We start from the raw sequence: 22982 nt of genomic DNA on the forward strand, positions 1-22982 counted from the left end.
CATGTAAAATATAAAATATCTGAACTTGGATACAATGTAAGGTCCCAGGGCCTCACCCTGGGACCCATAACATATCAAAGGTGTGGGACTTTATAACATGAAAGTTAGGAGATGTTCCATGCCTACAAACAAGAATTGTCAGAATGAGATATGAGCATGCAGAATGTATGCCTAAGAGAATCCAGAGAGAAGAAAAGGGTAGAACTGACAGAAAGGTTAAGGAAGGTCTAGGAGAACCAAGAAAATCCTTAGCACATACACATTTAGGACTAATCTGGGCCATCAAACCACACAGTATCAGAGCTGAGAGGCCTCCTAGAATACTTTCAGAACTCTGATGATGCTGAGAATACCTTGTCTTGTTTCTCTGCTAAGGGGTTCAAGTCGGGATGAAGCATTAAGTTAAAAAAAATTTCAAATATATTTATGGTATGAAACACAATATACGTATCCATATAATACCTATATGCATAGTGGTGCATAAATAAAAACTCATCCTGAGTACACAGGCAAAGTAGAACTTTAAATATATCATGCTTAATCCAGATGTGAAGGGAAAAATGGGGAAAAAATAGAACTGATCAAAAATCTAACTGCAGTGTTTTCAAGTGGTAAGGCTGTTATTACATAATACTATTATTGTTAATGAATGGACCATTATTTGTTTATTAAAAGAGTATAAGGATGCAGGAATCAGAAAAGATACAGTTTATGATCTGAATATTAACATACTAAATGCCAGATATTTATTAGGAATACAATACTGATTAAGTGAAAAGAAAAACAAAATACCCTAGAATATCAGAGGAGAGAGGTGCTGTGTAGACCATAAAATAACTAGGCTGGGAAAGTCTTCAGAAAATAGAATATCTGACTTGGAGATGCCTTTTGGGAGAATGTATTAGAAGTTAGAGCTTAGAATGGAGAATTTTGAGGCCAGAATGGCAGTCCAGGATCTGAGTATCAGAACTGGACATTGATATAGACTATGTCACAATGTGAGACTTGAAAAGGTATGCCCAATATAGAATGTTTGAGCATGGTGATAACTTAGAATCCAGAACTGGATGAAACTTTCTTATTGGGATCGCCAATCTTGGGCAAGACTTTAGAATACAGAAAATGAGGGATGTTCAGAGCTTGATAATAGAAATAATCTTATTCTGAGAGATGCGAGCACATATGATGTCAGGCCTGGCAGATGCCAAAAAGAAGAGAATGACAGGGCACTGAGAAGAAGGAATATCATAAGTAGAAACTTAGAAATTTAGCAATTTCAGGGCTAACTGTGATTATAAAACTGCACTGGAGTCTGGTTTCTGCTCAGAGGTCCAATATTACAGGAGATTTGAATTTTTAAAAATATATAAAATGTATGTAGAGTATGACATATAATATATGCTTCAATATAATTCCTATCAGTACCATGCTTATGTTTAGATTAAAAAGTCAGTTCCCAAAACACAGGTACTGAGGAAAACTAAAATGCCCCAGCAGGATGAAAAATCTGAAGAAAACAAAATATATGTGTGTTTGTGACTGCTGTTAATATTTCTGTTATTGGTAATGAATGAGGAGTGGTTTTCTTTTTTAATAAGGATTTAGGTATACAATTTTAATAGGGACACCATTTGCAATTTTAAATAATTATACTGACATGTGTAATTTAATAAAATAATAGATAATTGAAAAGGAAAAAAATGTAAAGCCCTTAAATATTACCAAAATATAGGAGCCTTTGATCTTAAAATAATATAACTAATAAATGTTTTAGAGAACAAAATGTAAATTTTGAGATGCACTGCAAGAGAATATGCTAGTGGCTGTAGAATGGTCCAAGCTTAACATGATAAAAATGGGTCTTCAAAAAGAAGCCAGAATCACAGTGAGGAAGGAATGTAGAACAAATAATATTGAAGGAGTGAAGGACCTTAAAACCCAAAATGTGGGAGATGATAAGAGAGTGCAATCTAGTTGTGAGATGTGAGCCCACAAAATGTTGGACCTGGTAGGAACCATGGAGAAGGGAATATTAGAACTTGGAGGAAGGGCTAGAAGAGTCAGAAAAGGCCTAGGACACACTCTTTCAGGACTAGTTTGGGCCACCCAAACATACAGTGTCAGAGCTGGGAAGGCTCTTGGAACATGAATTATAAGAGTTGTGATGATCCTGAAAACTCACAAAAGTATTGCTGGGGAAAAGTTTTATTTCTGTGTTCAGAACTGCAACTTACAGGGAAAGAGGATTTGTAAACAGTAGTAACTAAGGATATTCAGAGTTTGACATGAAACCTATTTCATTATAACTGATATTAACACAAGTAAGTATCTCTGAATTAATTTTCAAGTCATATCACATAGTCAATATTAGAGAGTAAATATATTAATCTGGTTCTAATAAAAAAATAGAATGTGATGCTAATTTTTAAAAAAGAAAGGAAAAGAAAAAAGATTGTGCAATAATTGCATTTAGTGTATTGAAGGGTTAAGGCTGCTAAATATATTACTACTATTGGTAATGAATGGTCAGTATTTGCTAAAAAAAAAAATTAAACAAATACACAGAATTTGAAAGAGAAACATTTTCTATTTCCAAATTATTATATTGCTTATATACAATATGTATATTTGTACATTTATATGCATATGTATGTAGTTTAATACAATTGAAGAAATAAATGAAAAGTTCACATATCCTTAAGAATATCAGAAGAGAAAAAGGGGACCTTAACCATAAAATTACATGGATGAAAGCATCCTTCCATAGTAGTGTCTGATTTGGAGGTGCCTTTCAAGAGAATATATTGCAAGTTGGATAGCAATTTCCAATGCTGGGAAAGTAAACCCAGCTCTAAGTATAAAAACAAGGAATTGAGGGGCAGCTAGGTAGTGCAGTGGATAGAGCACCAGCCCTGAAGTCAGGAAGACTTGAGTTTAAATGTTACTTCAGACACTTAAACACTTCCTAGCTGTGTGACTCTGGGCAAGTCACTTAACCTCATTTGCTTCAGCCAAAAAAAAAAAAAGGCAGGAATTGACATGAAAGCCAAAATACCAGAACATATGTTGAGGGGTAAAATACCCTAGCAGCAATTGGGGTTCCCAGGCTGGTGTCGCGGGTTTTGCGGAAAAACTTTGCAGTCCCAGTCTCCAAGCAAGGTTTGGCAAAAATGGGTTTATTTTCACTGAGGAGCTCTTTCCCTCAGTGGGCCCCTTCCTGATTAGGAAAAAGCAAAGATTGGGTTACAGAGTTTTGATTTTATTTAGCTTTCTATGGCTCAGGGGTAGGGAGTGACTTGAGGGACTAATTTCCAAATCTATAAGTGTGGTGATTGTTTCCCAGGCCAAACTGCTTCCCAGATCAATTGGAGGTGGGAGTTTGTGGGAACCAGGTAGGGTGGGAATCATTTTAGGAATTTTCCCAGAGATCTGGAAGGGTTGAGATTCAGGGTTTTTCTAACCCAGGTCATCCCCCCCCCAAAGATCAAGGGCACACAGAGTCCTATTACATCAGAATGATGTTGGAAACAACTTAGAACCAAGACTGTTTGAGCCTACAGGGGCCTTAGAACTTGGAATATCAAATGTGGGGAGACTTTAGAACACAGAAAGGTAGTGATAGGTCAGAGCCATAGAATAGAAATTGTCTAATTATGCAGGATCTGAGCATATAGGATGCAGGGCCTGGGGGAAGCTATAGAAAGAGAATGGCAGAGCAGACAGGGCACTTAGAAGAAGGGGTAGTAGAGCCAGGAATTCTATGGAACATACAATATCAGATCTTGGTTTGGATATAACTACACAATATCATCTCTGAAAGTGCTTTTAAAACATAGATTAGCAGAACTCCCATGAGTCTGAGAATGCACATTATCATTGCTGAGGAGGAATCTTATTTATGTGCTCAAAGGTCCATGTTATGGGAATGGTAAGTTAAATTTTAAGATACTTAAAATATATTTATGATTTGAAATGCAACATGTATGTCAATATAATATCTATAAGCATAATGGTGACCCTCTGAATTAAAATTCATGTCCTGAATCACACAGCCAAAATGGAAATTTGAATATGCAGTGCCTCATCTGGATTAAAAAGGAAAGCAATGAAAAGAAGAATTAATGATTTTAAAAAAGTAAATTCATACAACATTTTAAAGGATCCCTTACGTAAGCCTGCAGTATCAGATCTAGGTGATGACAACCAAGAGTGAGCCAGCAGTTCAATGGCTCTGAATCTGCAGAACCTCTTAACAGGCTGAGACTGAGTTGATCAGCAGTCTACACACACTCAATCAAATGGATCCAAACCCAGTCAGGAATTTGCAGAGCACAGACCAGGAGGACAGTGACCAACTCCCTCTCTTCCAGATCACACTACTTTGGAAACATTGAAAACTATTAGGCCCCTAGACTGAGCTGTGAAAACAGCAGGACACACAAGACAGAAGCTTAGGCCAGTCATTCCCCCTGAAGGTGAACAGAACCCTACTCTAACAAGTCCAAATTCAAGAAATATTGCTGGAAAATGACCAAACAACAACAAAAAGAACCTGATCATTAACAGCTAATATGGTACAGGGAAGCTCAAGAAACAAAGTCAGAAGAATACAATGATTTGAAAATATCTCTAAGTAAAGACTCAAAGAAAATGCAGATTGAGCATAAACCCAACAAAAATTCCTAGAAGAAATAAAAAAGAAAAAAGATTTTAAAAATTGAGAGCAAACAAAATGATTTTTAAAATCAAGAGCAGAAGAAGAAAAATTTGTAAAGAGGAGCTATGCTAGAAATTATGAAAAGAAATTTAACAGGTTAGTAAAAGAAGTACAAAAAATACCAAAGGAAATAATTCCTTTTAAGTCACAACAATCCCAATGATAAAAGAGGTACAAAACTTCACTGAACCTTAAAAATTGGAACTAATCAAGTAGAAGCTAATTATACCAGAGACATCAAGAAACAGTAAAACAAAGTTAAAAAAAAAACTAAAGAAGAAGAAAATGTAAACTATTTCATGTGAAAAACAACTGACCTGGAAAATAAATCAAAAAGTGATAATTTTAAGAACTACTGGAATACGTGAAAGCAATGAACAAAATGAACTGGCATCTTAGAACTTTAGTGCAAAGTAAAAATTGAAAAAGCAATTAACATCATACTCTGAAAGAAATTTCAAAATAAAAACTACATCCCATAAGTAGCCTTTGAAGCATAGATTAAAATTAATTGAAAACTAAATAAACTAATGAGTGAGTCAAATAATAAATCATGGGAACAATCGATTTCATTAACAATAACAATTATGAGACAACATAGCAAAATTTGTGAGATGCACTCCAAGCAATATTCAGGAGGAAATTTATATCTCAATGCTTAGAAGAGTCAAAGAGTTTTCCTGAGATCAAAGAATCAGCAACATTAGCAAAAAACAACAGACCCTAGAAAAACAAATTTAAAAGCCCCAAATAAACATCAAAATAGTAATTCTGGAGAGATGAATAAAATTGAAAGTTTAAAAAAAAATGACCTAGTAAAAACAGGAGCTATTTTTTTGCTGTTAAAAAAAAAAGGTAAACCATTTGTAAATTTGATTTAAAAGGGAGTGGGAGAGAAGCTAGGTGGCAAGTATATAGAGTAACTTTGTATATAGTTTGTATATAGTATATAGTATATAGAGTAACTTTGGAGTTAGAAGGACCTGAGTTCAAAATTGGCCTCAGAGACTTACTAGCTGTGAAAACCTGGGCAAATCACTCAACCCCCCTCCCACACACAAAAAGAGGGGGGATTATTAGGAGCTTTTTTGCTCAAGTATTTGCCAAAAAATTGAAAATCTAAATAAATTGGATTGAATATTTATAAAGTTTTAATATATAGCCCATATTAGCAGAACAGGAAATAGAATGTTCAACTGTCTTAGAAAAAGAAAACAAAAAATTCCGAAAATACCCTCCCAAGGGGGAAAAACAGAACTAGATGAATTTACAAGTGAATTCTACCAAACACTTAATAAACTATTAATTTTGATACTATACAAACTGTTGGGGGAAAAACAAAGGCATCTTACCAAATTTCTTCCATAAAACAAATATGATCTTAATACCTAAACCAGAAAGAACCAAAAAAAGAAGAGAAAAAAAAAGGCCAATTTCCCCAATGAATGCAAAAATTAAAACATAAAAGTAACAAGGAGACTATCACAATATATCACAAAGATTATACACCATGACTATATATATACCATGGTATGTATACCAAAAATGCAGGGTGAGTTTCATATTCTTTAGACTATATTACCAATAAAACCCAGCAAGAGGGGCAGCCCTGAAGTCAGGAAGACCCAAGTTCAAATCTGGCCTCCTACACTTAACACTTCCTAACTGTGGGACCCTGGGCAGTCACTTAACCCCAATTGCCTCAGGGAATAAAAACTGCGGGAAGGGAGGGAGAAATTCCATTTAAAATAATTACAGTTAATATACAATGTTTGAGTCTATCTGCTGACACATCTACATACACCCAAACTATATAAACACATTTATAAAATGCCAGGCAAACAAACATCTAAATAATTGGAAAAATATTAATTACTAACAGGTAAGCCAAGCCAAAATAATAAAAATGACAGTACTACCTAAATTAATTTATTTAGTATTATACTAATCAATAGATCAACATATTTTGTAGAGGTAGAAAAAATAAAATTCATCTGGAAGAATAAAAGGTCAAGAATATCAAAGGAATCAATGACAAAAAAATCAGAAAGGGGCTCAACGGTATCAAATCTTAAGTTATATACTACAAAGTTGTAATCATCGAAACAGTTTGCTACTAGATAAAATATAATAGAGTGTTGAATCAAACATATAAAATAGTCATTCCAAATTGTTAAATGGCCAAGGAATATAAACAGGCAGTTTTCAGAGGAAGACATCAAAGATATAAACAAACATGTGAAATGCTCTAAATAACATAATTAGAGAAATATAAGGTATCACCTTGCAGTCATAAGATTGACTAAGATAACAAAAAAAAAATGATATTTCTATAGGGGATGCAACAAAACCATTACATAATAATGGTGGAACTATGTACCACAACTATTCTGAACTATAAAAACATGCATGCCCTTTGACTTAGCAGTTTTATTTGTACCACAAGGAAATCAAAGAAAAAGGACAGTGACCCGTATGTTTAAAAACAATTATAACATCTCTTTGTGGTGGCAAAGAAATGATAATGGGGACGGTTCCACAGAAATATGGGAAGACTTCATGGAAAAGATGCAAAGTGAAGTAACAGACTCAGGAAAGTGATGTACACAGTAACAGCAATTTCATAAAGATAATCAACTATGAAAGACTTGTAACTGATCAACACAATAACCCACCACAGTTCCAAAGGATTCATGATGAAGCATGCTATCCATCTCCAAATAGAAAACCAATGGACTCAGTAGAGACTGAAGCAGATTTTTTTTCTTTCTTTTTCTTTTTCTTGTGTGTATGTGTTTTTGTTTTGTTTTGTTTTTCAGAACATTGCTAAGGCAGAAATTTGTTTTCAATGATTTCATATTTGTTAAAAGTTTTGTATTTTTACCTTCTTGTTGGGTCGGGGAAGAGGGTGGAGGGGAGGGAAAATTTTTGAAAATGAAAATAAAACTGAATTTTAAAAAAAGAAAAATAGAATGTCTGGGCTTGGAAATGCCTTTCAAGAAAACATATTGGAGAATTCTAACTAGAACTTAGAATGGAAAATTTCAGTGATGGGATGGCAATCCAGGCTTAAAGTATCAAAGAAACTAGAATGAGACTTTAAGAAGATATGTACAACAGAGAATGTGTGAGCTTGGAGGCAATTTAGAATTGAGGGGCCTGAGCTAAATGGATCCCTCCGACTTAGAATATTCCACTTGGGAGGGATTTTTAACACAGAGAGTAGAGGTCAGTCAGAGAACCTGTTGGAGAAATTGATTCTATGGGCTGTGACCCCAAAATGTAAGACCTGGGAGAAGTCTTAAAAAGAATGTTAGAGCTAGCAAAACTTTTAGAAAAGATATCAGCACCAGGAACGCCACTAGAATATATAATTTCAGGACCAGCAGTAGCTATAAAACCAGTGTCAAAACTGGGAGGGCTCTTAGAACAAATATCAGATCAGAACAAATGATTCTGAGAATATTAAATATCATTGCTGGAAAAGTCTTGTTCAAATGTCCAAGTAATGGGAGAAGCAAGTTAAATTTTAAAAGCATTTTACATTATGTATATTATATAATTATAATACAGTATATACAGTAAGTATATTATATAATATGTAACATATATTTTGATACAATATCTGGGATCACAAAAGTGATCCTCTGAAATAAAACTCTTATCTTGATTTACAACAGCCAAAGTAGAAATTTGTATGTGCAGTATCCAATCTGAAATCAGAAAACAGTGAAATGAAAAATAAATGACTAAAAGGTTAACATATGCAGTGTTTCAAGGAGGCAGGCTACTATATATGTTGTTGATGATGATGATGAATTGGGTGTATTTATTGAAAAAAAATAAGGTAAGTAATCAAGTTTCACAAGAGAAATAATTTGTGATCTTAACTAATATGAAATAAACATTGATTAGGTTCCTACTATGTGCCAAGCACTGTGGTTTGCCTCAGGGGTACAAATACAAAAGGAGAAAGTCAGCCTCGGTCCTCTAGGAATTTAAAATCTAATGTGGGAAGATTATATTATAAAAGGAAGCCCAAAAGGGGGGGGGTGGATTCAGGAAGGAGAAGTTAGGAGCAGGTTGGGGAGGGGAGGTACCAGGCCCTGGGGCATAGTGAAGTCTATCAGATGACCCCAGAGTAATGCATACAGATGGAAAGTCTGACTTGGTGCTTCTCCTGAAAAGGGTTGGAGTTCATGATCCTGCCCTCTAATCAGAGAAGTATAAGTATTGGTGAGATCTCACAGGATGATCAAGGTCCAAAAGTAGTACAGCTAGGTGAGAAATACTTATACTAATACTATATGTGTGTCATTTACTCTGCAAAAACTAATTAAATAAGTGAAAAAGAAAAAAAAACAAGGATATGAGAGGATGGAATGGCTTTTGAACATAAAATAACTAGGATATGATGCTACTAAACAGTGTCTGAGTTGGAGGTGCCTTCCAAGAGAACACTAGAGGATGGATAGAATTTAGGAGAATTTCAGAGTTGGGATAACAGGCCAATCCCTTCAAAACTGGGAGTGACATAGAAGCCAGAATATGAAACTTGAGAAGGTGTGTCCAACATAGAATATGGACATGGAGACAATTTAGCATCAATGAAGTCTGAGCCACATGGAACCTCCAACCTAGAAAATCAATAACTTGAGAGAAGGTGCTTTGAAATACACAAAATGAGAGAACAAAAAATTGTCTGATTCTGTGAGATTATAGAATATCAATTCACTATGGAATATAACACATTGAATGTACAATCTGAGAGAAGAGAATGTTAGAACAGACAGGGCACATAGAAGAAAGAATAATAGAACTAAGAAAGGCTTTAGAACATTTGATTTGAGGACAAGCATTGGCCGTGAAGCCAAGAGAGAGTTGTTAGAATGCATATTTTCACTTGGTTCTGAGAAAATGCAGCCTCTTTTCTGAGAAAAAAAAAATTGTTTCTGTACACAAAATTATAGCAGGCAAATTATCATGACACAAATAAAGTTTATTTAGGGTATATGCCACCTCAATTTCAGCACATTGTGTTATCAGCAGAATTGAAAGTGATGCTTTCAATTAAAACTCATGTATCACACAAAGAAGTAAACATATGGTGCTTAATTTGAGAAAGAAATAAAAGGAAGGAAAGAAAAAAAAATAACCACTGACACATTAATGGGATAAAATGTCTTGAAGGATTAAAGCTGCTATAAATATCAATATTACTGTTAATGAATAGTTAGTATTCATTGAAAAAAAATATCATACACAGAATTCAAGAGAAAGAACTTGTGCTCTGAAATAGTGGTAATGCTAACCAACCAATCAATAAACATTAAATTCCTACTGTGTACCAGGTACCCTGTTAAGTGCTGAGGATACAAAAGAGACAAGACACAGGCCCTGCTATCTAGTTAGGGAAACAATGTGCAAATAAATATATACAAAGGATAACTTAAAGAAAGTACTAAAATTAAGAGGGTTTGGGAATGAGTATTTTCATAAATGATGGAATTTTAGCTGAAATTTAAAGGAATCTAGAGGCAAAGCTGAGGAAGGAGATCATTTGAGTCTTGGAGGACAGCCAGAGAAAACACCAGATGCCTAAGGATGGAATATCTTGCTTGTGGAACACAGAGGCAAGTGTTATTTGGATTGAGTGCCTCCTAAGGAGTAAGATGTAAGACAACTGAGAAGGTGAAAGGGAAGTAAGTTATGAAAATTTTGTCAAACAGCATTAGCATTATGTATTTGATCCTGGAGGTAATAGGGAGCCACAGGAGTTTATTAAGTAGAAGAATGAAATGACCAGAGATCTGTGTGTAGAAGAATCACTTTGGAGGCTGATGGGAGAATGATTTGGAATGGGGAAGATTTAAGGCAGGCATGCCCATTTGCAACTATTCCAGTAGTCCAGGAATGAGGTGATAACCACCTAAATTAAAGTGGTGGCAGCATTAGAAGAAAAAAGGTGCATTGTAGAGATTAACATTTCTACCAGTTTTGTCAATATCCTGGATCTGGGAGGTGAGAGAGTGAGAAGTCTAGGATGACTCTTAGGTTGTTTGTGACCCTGAAGGGTGGAAAGGATAGTGTTGTCCTAGGCAGTAATAGTAAAAGTAGAAGGGGAAGAGAGTGTAGTGGTTAAGATCGAGAGTTTTGTTTTGGCTATGTATAGTTTAAAAAGTTAACTGGATAGCCAATTTGAGATGTCTGAAAGGCAGTCAGAGATGCAGCATTGGAGATCAGCAGAGAGACTGGCTCAGGACAGGTAGATTTGAAAATCATCAGCATAGAGATGGCACTTAAGTCAGTCACCAAATGGGGTTGTGTGGGGAAGAAGAGGACCCAGGACAGAGCCCTGAGGGATACCTATGGTTAGATGGTATGATCTGGAGGAGGAGGAGGAGAATGCTAATACATATATGTAATTATATCTATTTAAACTGAAGAAATAAGTGAAAAAGAAAAGGCAACCTTGGAATATTGGAGATTGTATCCTTAAAACGATAGGCAGGGAAGGTCTTAAAAAATAGAATGCATGGCTTGGAGGTGCTTTCCAAGAGAATATTTGAACTGTAGTTCAGGCTCTCAATATTAGAACTGTTGCCACTGAAACCAGAATATAAGACCTGAAAGAGTATGTCTATTACAGAATGTCTGAACTTGGAGCCAGAGAATAGAAATAATCTAATTCCATGGAATCTGAGCACACACAATGTCAGTCTCAGAAGAAACCATAGAGAAGGAATGTCAGAACTCACAAAACTCTTAAAATCTGCAAGTTTAGTATGAGCTTTGACTACACAGTGTCAGAATTGAGAGGGTCTTAGAACCTAGGTCTCAAAATGATCCTGAGAATCCACAATGTCATTAATGAGAAGTTGTTTTGTTTCTGCGCTCAGAGGTTGAATTAAATTACAAATAAATTTTAAAAATAAAATTTATTTATATTTTTTCTTTATTTATTGTTCAGTTATATTTTATTTTTAGTTCCAAATTCTCTTCCTTCTCCCATTCTTCCCCCAGCAATTGAGAAGGCAAAAAATATAAAATGCACTACAAATACAGACATATGCAAAACAAATTTCCCTATCAGCCATGGAAGGAAAGGGGGGGGGGTGTTAAGGTTCAGTTTTCACTCTAAGTCTCTCTCTGGGAATGGATAGAATTTTTGATCATGAATCCTTTGGAATTATCTTAGAATTATCTTAGATCATTGTACTGATCAGAGTTATTGTCTTCCACTACTAATTATCTTTACAATATTGCTGTTACTATTTAAATTGTTTTCCTGATTCTGCTCACTTAAATTTGAATCAGTTCATGCAACTTTTTTCCAAGTTTTTCTGAAACAATCCCCATCATCATTTTATATAAAACAATGGTATTCCATCACAATCATATAACACAGGAGATTCTTTAGAATGTACAATGTTTAACTTGGAAATGCACTAAAGCAAAGTATCTCAGAGGCTAGAGTTTCAAATGGACTGTCTTTGCATTGGGAAGGCAATCCAAGCTCAGGATGTTAGAAATCAAAAATTTTTAATTATAGCTTTTTATTGACAAAACATATGCATGGGTAATTTTTTCAACATTGACACTTGCAAAACCTTCTGTTCCAAATTTTCTCTTCCTTCCCCACCCCCTCCCCTAGATGGCAGCTTGTCCCATAAATGTTAAATATGTTAAAGTATATGTTAAATACAATACATGTCCAAACAGTTATTTTGCTGCACAAGAAAAAATGTATCTAGAAAGAAAAAAAAATCTGAGAAGGAAAACAAAAATGCAAGCAAACAATAATGGAAAGAGTGAAAATGCTATGTTATGATCCACACTCAGTTCCCATAGTCCTCTCTGAGTGTAGATGACTCTCTTCATTACTGAAAAAGTAGAACTGGTTTGAATCATCTCATTGTTGAAGAGAGCCACATCCATCAGAATTGATCATCATCTTGTTGTTGTCATGTATAATGATCTTCTGGTTCTGCTCATTTCACTTAGCATCAGTTCATGTTGGTCATTTCATACAGAACAGTAATATTCTATAACATTTATATACCATAATTTATTCAGCCATTCTCCAATTGATGGACATCCATTCAGTTTCCAATTTCTAGTCACTACAAAAACAAACCAATTTTCATATGGAAGACAGATATCAGAGTTGGGAGGAGCATATATAAATAATAGAGAATGTTTGAGCCTGGAACCAATTAGAGCATATGGGCCCCTCAAGTCATAATATCAAAGATGGTAAGGGATTTTCAAACACAGACTGTGAGAGCCTGAGAAATGGAACGATTTAGTGAGAGGTGAGCACTCAGAATGTCAGGCCTGGGAATGTCAGAGCCAGCAGGCTAGCTAGCTAGCCCTAGTAGAAGTCATATCAGAGCCAGGAAAGTCTATAGGATTTCAGGAATAACCTGGGTCATAAAATTGCAGTGTCAGAACTGGGAGGGCTCTTAGAATATAGATGATGAGAACATGGATGGTCCAGAAAACACAGTATCATTGCTGGGAATTTGTTTTGTTTTTCCCTTGTGCTCAATATTGTGACTTATGGGGAAGGATAGGAATATGTAAAGAAAAATAAAGTATATTTAGGATATGAAATGCCATATGTATTTCAGTACAATTGATAGCATATGGGGAATCTTCTGAATTAATTTTCATGACCTTCATTTTATAATTAAATATGAAAGGTGAGCATACAGTGGATAATCTGGTTATAATAAGAAAGGAAAAATAATTAACAGTAATCTCAAAGGGTTAAGGCTGCTAAAGATAGCATTGCTGTTAATGAATGATCAGTATTTATTTAAAAAAATAATTACAATAAGAAAGAAAATTTCTACTCTCCAATTGCGCATTATTAATACATATATGTAATTTAATGTTGTAAAATTAAACAATTGCCAAATGAAAAGGAAAAAAAAATGTTTTAGACTATCTGGAAGGGGAAGGTACCCCTAATATGACCCAGCTGAGAGGGAACATTGATAATTGTGTCTGAATTGGAGGTTCTTTTCAAGAGAACACACTGGAGGTTAAAGAGAGCTCAGAATACAGAGTTCCAGCACTGGGACAGCAGTCCTGGCTCCAAATGTGAAAAGCAGGAGTTGACAAAAAGCCAGAATATTAAACCTGAGAGAGAATGTAGAACATAAAATGAATCATTTCTGAGGCAATTTACAATCAAGAGTATCTGTACCAGAGAAGTGGAATCAAGATAGCAAAAAGAAAGGTAGAAATTTTTGCCTTACTTTCACATTCCTCTTCTCAGTCATTTAGAAAATGCACCAAATTGGGGCAACTAGGTGGCACAGTGGATAGAGCACCAGCCCTGAAGGCAGAACGATCTGAATTCTGATCTAAACCTTCCTCACCTAGCCCAGTGATTCTCTATTGACTCCAGGGTCAAATGCAAAATGTTCCATTTGGCATTTAAAGCCCTTCATTATCTTGCTAAACAAGATATTCCATCTCTCAGGATTGAGGATTTTCTTAGTCTGTCACTATGTGAAATGCTCTTTCTCACTTGATGACTATTGACTTCTTTGTCTTCCTGTAAGTCCCTACTAAGATTTCACTTTTACTGGAAACCTTCCTTAATCCTTCTTAATTCTGTGCCTTCCCTCTGTTAATTATTTCTTATGTGCATACTTTGTTTTATATATGTGTTCTTATGTTGTCTTCCCCTGAAAGGGATGGCCTCATTCTGTAACATAATTGATTAATATATATTGCTGGGAACATAGCAGGGAATTAATAAATGTTAATTGACTTGAAAGCCATGGAAGGGGAGGGTAGACATCCTATATCTAGAAACCACAAAGGAAAAGTGCCCCAATAGCTAAGAATGAGAGGACAAAAGTGGGAATTTAAAGAATCTATCAATTATCTCCTGAAAGAAAAGACAAAGTGAAAAATTCCAAATATAGCTGACATCCAGAATTTTGAAAGAAAGGGGGAAAAAAAGCACCCAGAAAGAAATAATCCAAATACCAGTAGCCACAGTCAGGATCACATAAGATTTAGCAACTATTACTTTAAAGGAATTGAGGTCTTAGAATATGAAATTCTAGAAGGCAAAATAATAAGAATTACAACTAAGAATTACCTAGCCAGCAAAATTTAACATAATCCTACACTGGAAAAGTGTAACATTTAATAACCCAAAAGACATGAAGGATGAATTTTATAACCAGTAAAGAATTTAAAAAGCAATTATTAGCTATTCGGCCCAACTATATTGATGTAAATTGTGTCCCCTTTAATCTTTGGGGGGAAAGGGTCAGAAAGGAACTTTTGGGGGAAGGGTGCTCCTGGCTCTCAAACCCTCTAGGCCTCTGAGAGGGGCCACACCCATTCAAGAGAAATAATCTCATTCAATTTTTAATTGAATTGAATTGAGAATCAGTCTCTCAGATTTATCCAGAGATTGGCCCCTGGCGCAGTGCAAAGAAGCCCCAGACCTCAGAAGGCTGATAAAAGCAACTCTGAAACCCCAATCTTTGTTAAATGCCCCTCTTGACTTAGCCCACTGATGGAGATATTTTCTTCTCAGTGTAAACCCATCTTTGCAAAATTATCTTAACAGGATTCTTTGCCCACTAAGAAAGCTGTCTTCTTAGTGTAAATAAATCCCCTTTTTGCCACAAACCTCATGCCTGTATTTATTGGGGTTTGCAAATTCTTTCGCAAAACCTGCCATCGGCCAAGGGGATCCCATTGCTGTTAGGGTATCTCTTACCCTCAATTTTTACACCTCATCAATATAACAATAAAGCTGACAATCTAAATGAAATGGATGAATATGTACAGAAATAAAAATTGTCCAGGTAAATAATCTAGACAACTAACTAGTGTAGTGAATAGAGCACTGGACTCAAAATAGGAATATTTGAGTTCAAATCCAGCCTCAGATGAGAAAGAGAAAGTGTGAGTGTAAATAGAAAGAAGAAATAGAATATTTAAGTAATCCTATCATAGAAAAAGGAAATAAATAAGCCCTAGACTAGCTACTTAAGAAAAAGCCCCTGGACCAGATTTACAAGTAAATTTTTTTGGCAAGGTAATTGGGGTTGTGACAAACAAATTTTTTAAAAAATCAAATCTTGCATCAACTGCTTGAAAAAATTAGGTAAAGGAGTCCTACCAAATACCTATTATATAAATATGTTCTTGATACCTACACCATGTAGAGCCAAGAAAGAGACTAGATGGTTTACAAAAAGAATCCTAGAAAATCAAAGATACTAGTCAAAATAATTAACAACTTCAGCAAAGTTGCAGGATATAAAATAAAACCATGAAAAATCATCAGCATTTCTATACATTGCCAACAAAACTCATCAGGAAGAGCTAGAAAGAGAAAGTTTTAAAAATAGCTAGAAACAGTATAAAATATTGGAGTCTTATCTGCCAAGACACACACATGAACTATGTAAACACAATTACAAAACACTCTAAATAAAGGCAAATGTAAATGATTGCTCAAGAGTAGGCCAAGCAAACAGAAAAACGATAATATTACCTGAATTAATTTGCTTATTTATTGCCATACCAATCAGACTGCTAAAGAATTACTTTATAAAGCTAGAAAAAATAACAAAATTCATCTGGAGGAATAAAAGGTTAAGAATGTTAGGAGAATCAAATAAAAATAAATCAGAAGGAAGGAGGTCTAACAGTACCAGATCTCAAATTCTGCAAAACTGTAATCATCAAAACAATTTGGTACTGGATAAGAAATAGAGTGTTTAATCAGAGAAACAAGATAGGTATGCAATGTACAGAAGCAAAAAAGTACAAGTAACCCAGAATTTGATAAATCCAAAGATTGTAGCTGTTTGGGACAAGAATTCACTATTTGACAAAAATTAATGAGAAAAGTGGAAAATAATCAATCTAGACATAATCCTACCATATACAACATAAACTCAAAATGTACCCATTATTTAGAAAAAAGTGTGATAGCATAAGCAACCTAGGGGAGTGTGGGAGAAGTTGCCTGTCAGGTCAATGGGTTGAGGAAGAATTTATGGTCAAACAAGAGATAGGGCCATGGGAATAAATTAATAAATAAGAGGAATAATTTTGACAACATAAAATTAATATTTTGCATACATAAAATCAATACATCCAAAAGTAGAAGAAAAACAAAAAGCTGGGAGTAGGTGGGAGGAGAGGGGAAGGAATTTATGTTAACAAGCTTCTCTGATAAAGTTCTCCTTTTTCAGATATGTAGGGAAGTGAACCAAACTTATAAGAATAAGAGCCATTCTCCAATTGATAAAAAGTCAAGGAATATAAGCAGGCAGTTTTCAGAGGAAGGAATCAAAGCTATAATATGAAAAAATGCTCTAAGTCACTAGTAATTAAAAATGCAAATTAAAAGAATTCTGAAGTATTTCACTATCAAATTGGCTAAAGTAACAGAGGGAAAATGACAATTGTTAGAGGAGATGTCACAAAATAGGCATACTAATATGCTATAGATAGAACTGAACTATTCTAACCATTCTGGAGATTAATTTGGAACTGTTCCCAAAAACTTATTAAACTGTTCATACCCTTGACTGCAAAATTCTACAAGGTCTATATGCCCAAAATGATCAAAGGAAAAGGAAAAAAACCCTCATATATAGCAGCTCTTTTTGTGGTGATGAAAAATTGGAAATTAGGGGATATCCATTTAATCTTACTAGAAAAGTTGACTTATATGAATCTGATGGAATACTATTATGCTATAAGAAATGATGAAGGGGATGTTTCAAAAAAAAACCATAAGACATATATGAACTAATGCAAAATGAAGTGAGCAGAACCAGGAGAATATTGTTGTTTGTCCTTCATTTTTGAAGAGAATCAGTGACATCAAAGAGTCACGTATTGAGTTGTATATGAATTGGATTTAGGTGAGGCAGATTTGTACAAAGTCGATAGCCTCATTCTGTCTTCCCAAGTCATCAAAGTTCAATAGCAAGACAAAAGTCAAGACAACTGGCAATGGCCTGGGATAAAGTAGAAGATTTTGGAAGATCTAAGTGGTCCACGGTACCTTCTTCAATTGCCTTCATGGCTGTTGGAACAAATTGTTCTCATCCATCCATTCTGCCAGGGAAATTTTCACATGCTTGTAGTAAACATCCCCCATTTTACCAATGGGTTTGAAGCCCATCAGTTACCCTCAACCTGATTTATCCCATCTGCCCAGTAGGTTTACCAGGGTATGGCCAATGTGCATTCTACAGCTTTCTGGAGCTTCAGGTGAGAACTGAGTGCTAGGTAGACAACAGACATGCATAAGGAGCCTTGAAAAAGGGCTTAAAAACCCTCACACCAAAGGTGCTGGTCCTCCCTGATCACTTCATCCATCCCACCAGTATATACACACTGTAACATCAATATTGTAAAGATAATCAATTGAAAGGCTTAGTGACACTGATCAACACAATGACCCACCACAGTTTCAAAGGACTCATAATTAAAAGTATTACCCACTTCTACAGAGAGTGCTAAGTGAAGCAATTCTCTCTCCCTTCTTCCCTCCCTCCTTCCTTCCCTCCTATATTAGAAGACAGAAAGTTAAAAGATGGTCAGCCAAAAAGAACAGAACTTGTCAGCTTTTGTGGGATTCATATAAACCTAACATTAGGAAGGAAGGAGATCTATCTATAAGGATAGAGTTTCAGAGAATGCAGGAGACTTAGAAGAAGGGATATCAGAGACTTTATCACAGGAACTTAAAAACAAGTTTTGACCATAAAATAACAGTGTCAGAGGTCAGAAGACTCTTATATAACAAAGATTATTAAAGTTTGGATGGAGCTGATAACACAGGTTTTTAGTTCAGGTAAAGCAATCTTACTTTTGAGTTCAGAGGGCCAGATTACTGAGAAGGAAATTTAAATTTTAAAAAATGTTAATATATATTTATGATATGAAATATAACATTTATGTTAATATATTTGTAAGCACAATTTTGGACCTCTGAATTCAAACTCACAAACTAAAAATTTGAAGATACATTGCCAGATATGGATTAAAAAGAAAGAAAAAACCTGACAAAAATGTAAATGCATTCAGTGTCTTCACATAATATTAAAAAAGAATCATAGTATAAGCATAGCAATAATAATAATATTACTGTTATTGTTAATGAATAGGTCATACTTACTGGAAAAACTTTGATAAGGACCCAGGAATCACAAGAGAAACAGCTTATGATCTTACATAATTGTTTTGTTAATAAGGGGAAACTAGATAATGCTGCAGTGGATAGAGTACTGGTCCAAGTCTGGCAAACCTGAGTTCAAATGTAACCTTAGATACTTACCAGCTATATGTGATTCTGGGCAAGTAATCCTGTTTGACTCAATTTTCTCATTTGTAAAAAAGGAAAATGAAATATCTGACTTGGAGGTACATTCCATGGGCCTGAAAACACACAATATCGGTGCTAGGAAGGAGGCCTGTGAATGTGCTCAGGCCTGTAAGTTATAAGAAAAGCAAGTTAAATTTAGAAAACACTTTCCAGAGTATTTTGTTATAAAATATAAGGTATATGGAAATTTAATATTAATAAGCATAATGATGACCCTCTGGATTCAAAATACCATACTGAATCATACAGCCAAAGTGGAAGTTTGAATATGTCATTCCCCATCTGGATTTTAAAGGAGGAAAAATAGGGAAGAAACTGATTTTAAAAAGTAATTGCCTGCAATGCTTTCAAAAGGAAAAGCTGCTGGATATTTTATTGGTGTTATTAATGAATGGCTTGTGTTTATTAAGAAAAAGGTAATTCACAGGGCTCACAAGAGAAGCAATGATTTAAAATAACTGTACTGTTGAATAACCTTATGCAGTCTATAATTAAAACTGACTAAGCAAGAGAAAAGAAAAAAGCAACCTATTAGATGACAGAAAGGCTTTTAAAAATAAAAGTTCTGAACCACGAGGGTAGAAAATAGGATATTTGACTTAAAGGTACCTTTAATTAAAAGCATATATTGAATGGTAAAGAGATAATAGAATGGAAAATTTGAGTGCTGGAATGACAGAGTAAGCTCTTGATATTAGAACTGAGAAGAGATAGAATATGAGACTTGAGAATATATTTCCAATTCCTGAGCTTGGAGGTAATTTGGAATCAATGGGGATTTACATTGTTGGATTTTTCAGGCCTAGAATATCAAACATGGGAGGGATTTTAAAGCACGAAAAGGGAAAGATAAAGACAGAACTGAAATTCTCTGATTCCATGGGACTTAATTAAACAGAATGGCAGACCCAAGAGAAGATACAGAGAAGGATATGTAAAACCTGCCAATGCAGGTAGAACAAGTAATGTCAGAGCCAGAGATGCCCTCAGAATGTCTCATTTGCAAACTAGTTCTGCCCAAGGTTAGAACTGAGAGGACTCTTAGAACTTGGATTAATAAGCTCAAAATGCTGGGAGAAAACACAATGTTATTCCTGGGAATAAGTTTTGGTTTTGTACTCAGATTTCTGTGTTAGGAGGAAGGGCAGGAAAATTTATTAAAAAAGAACCAAAGTAGATATAGGGCATGAAATCATACATGTCATACATGTTGATGATGGTCAGTTTTCGTTAAAAAAGTAAACAAGTCTAAGGAGAAAGAATTTGTACTCTCAAATAATTTACTTCTATGAATATGTACAAATGTATAAATTAAAATGCATATGTAATTTAATACATTAAAACTGAAGAAATAAGTGGAAAAAAAGTCAGAATATAAAAGGTGAGAGGGATGTTTAATCTTAAAATGATGTGTAAGGGAAGGTTGTTACAAAACTGCCTTAGAGGTGCATTCTAAGAGAATTTTTTGGCCTCATTCCAGGTCTTAAATATCAGAACTGAGTATTCAGCTAAGCTGGAGGGCGTGCTCTAGTGGAGAATAGCAAAAGTAAGAGGAACTTTATTCACTCAAAGAGGGAGCTGGAGAAAATCTATGATTCCATGGGATTGAAGCCAATTGAATGACAGACTTAAGAAAAGTCAGAGAAAAGATTGTCAGAGGAGGATGGTACTTACAAGAAAGAATATCAGATTATGCAAAGTCGTTAAAACATGTAATTTTAGAATTAGCTTTGGCCATAAAACTACAGTGTCAGAGTGTGAGGGTTCTTAAACATGGACTGTCAGAACTCAAAGGTTTCAGAGAAAACATAGTATGATCATTAGTAAAGATTTGTTTTGGGCTTTTTTCTTTTTGCTCAGAGTTCCACCCTATAAAGGAAAGGCAGGCAAATTTACACAAGAAAAGCAAAATAGATTTATAGGATAAGATTCCACATATATGTTAATATGATACCAGTGCAATGGGGATCCTCTTAATTAAAATTCATATCCTGTACCACCCACTCAAAAATGAAGGGAACATGCCGTATTTGATCTAGTATTTATGAAAAGAAGGAAAGAAAAAAAAAAAAAACCACAAAGAAATTGAAAGGAAAAGAACAACTGAAAACAATAATTTCTGGTAGTGTCTTGAAGTGCTAAGGCTGTTGAAGATATCACCATTTTTTTTTCCCCCTGAAGCTGGGGTTAAGTGACTTGCCCAGGGTCACACAGCTAGGAAGTGTTAAGTGTCTGAGACCGGATTTGAACTCGGGTCCTCCTGAATTCAGGGCTGGTGCTCTATCCACTGCGCCACCCAGCTGCCCCTCACTATTCCTTTTAAAGAAGAGTCTGTATTTTTTGAAAAAGTAAGTTCCTAGAATGAAAAATGTAAAAATTTGAATTAAAAAAAATGAATTTCTGTTTTCCATTGATTGTAATGGAAATATATATATATATATATATATATATATATATATATATATATATATATATATATATATATGCAATTTAACATAATGAAAGTGAAAAAAATAAAGTGAAAAAAGGAAAAAAATTCCTTAGATTATCAAAAGAGAGAAGAGACTGACCCAAATATTAATTGGCTGAGAGGAAACATTGGTAATAGTGTCTGAATTGGAGATATTTTTGAAGAGAATACATTGGATGTTGGCGAGAACTCAGAATGGTCTTCCAGTGCTGGTACAGCAGTCCTGGCTCTAAGAATGAAAAACAGGAGTTGACATGAAATTCAGAATCTTCTATGTAAAATGCAGAATGAATGAACTTAGAGGCATCTCAAAATCAAGAAGGCCTGAACTGTATGAAGGCCTGAAATTGGGAATATCAAACATAGAAGGGACTTTAGAACACAGAAAATTAGAAGTGGTCAGAGGCAGAGAACAGAAATTATTTTTCTCTTTAGGATGTGAACACAGGATGTAGGGCATGGGAGAAACTATCTAAGAGAGAACGTCTGAATAGGCAGAATGCTTAGAGAAATTGGGAAAGCAGAACCAGGAAAGTCCTTAGAACATGTGATTTTAGGACTAACTTTGACCATCAAATCACAGAATGTTAGAATAGGGAGGACTCTTAGAACACAGATATTGAAATCTCAGATGAGCCTGAGAACATGCAATATCAGTTCTAGGAAGGAGTTTGGTTTCTGTGCCCAAGGCTCCAAGTTATAGAAAAAACAAGTTAAATTTAGAAAGCATTTTCCAAAGGATTTTATGTTATAAAGTATTGTTATATGGCAATATAGTATTAATAAGCATAATGATGATCCTTTGGATTCAAAATCCTGCCCTGAATCATATAGCTAAAATGGAAGTTTGAATGTATCATTCCTAATCTGGATTTAAAAGGGGGAAAATAGGATGGGAAAAACTGATAATTTCCTACAGTACTTTCAAAAGGGGAAAGGCTGCTGGATATTTTACTGTTATTATTAACAAATGGACTATAGTTGTCAAGAAAAAGGTAATACATGGAGCTCACAAGGGAGATAATTGTGTTGTTAATAACCATACGCCACTTAAAACATTAAAACTCTTTAAACAAGAAAGAGAAAAAAGTAACCTGTCAGATGACCGAAAGGCTTTTGATCATAAAATTCCTAGGCTAAGAGGATCTTTAGAAATTAGAATGTCTGACTTGGTGGTGCTTTTAAGAGCATATATTGAATGATGGATAGAGTGTGGAATGGAAATTTTCAGTGCTGGGCTGTCAGTGTAGGCTCTCAGTATCAGAACTGGGAGAGGACATGGAATCCACAATGTGAGACATGGTATGTCCAATGTAGAATGTCTGAGCTTGGAGACAATTTGGAATTCAGGAGGCCTGACCTAGATGAGATCCTTTGCCATGGACTTTCAAACTTGGGAAGGA

At 34.9% G+C, this 22982-nt stretch overlaps 2 long non-coding RNA genes across 4 annotated transcripts in view; both read left to right on the plus strand.

Moving 5' to 3' along the window:
- LOC141548841 (uncharacterized) overlaps nucleotides 1-22982 on the plus strand; it is a 163041-nt gene that overhangs the window by 79567 nt on the left and 60492 nt on the right. For 2 of the 3 annotated variants that reach the window (XR_012484111.1, XR_012484110.1), the window contains one exon: nucleotides 4053-4291. The exons of the other annotated variant lie outside the window; for it this stretch is intronic. This is a non-coding gene — a long non-coding RNA (uncharacterized LOC141548841). Of the gene's footprint in view, nucleotides 1-4052; nucleotides 4292-22982 lie in introns of those variants that run through there. 3 annotated transcript variants of the gene reach the window in all.
- LOC141548842 (uncharacterized) lies at nucleotides 4292-21194 on the plus strand. Its single transcript, XR_012484124.1, has 2 exons — nucleotides 4292-20521; nucleotides 20934-21194. It is a non-coding gene; the product is annotated as an uncharacterized LOC141548842 (long non-coding RNA).

The sequence above is a fragment of the Sminthopsis crassicaudata genome, chromosome X (assembly GCF_048593235.1).
Source record: "Sminthopsis crassicaudata isolate SCR6 chromosome X, ASM4859323v1, whole genome shotgun sequence".
NCBI lineage: Eukaryota > Metazoa > Chordata > Mammalia > Dasyuromorphia > Dasyuridae > Sminthopsis > Sminthopsis crassicaudata.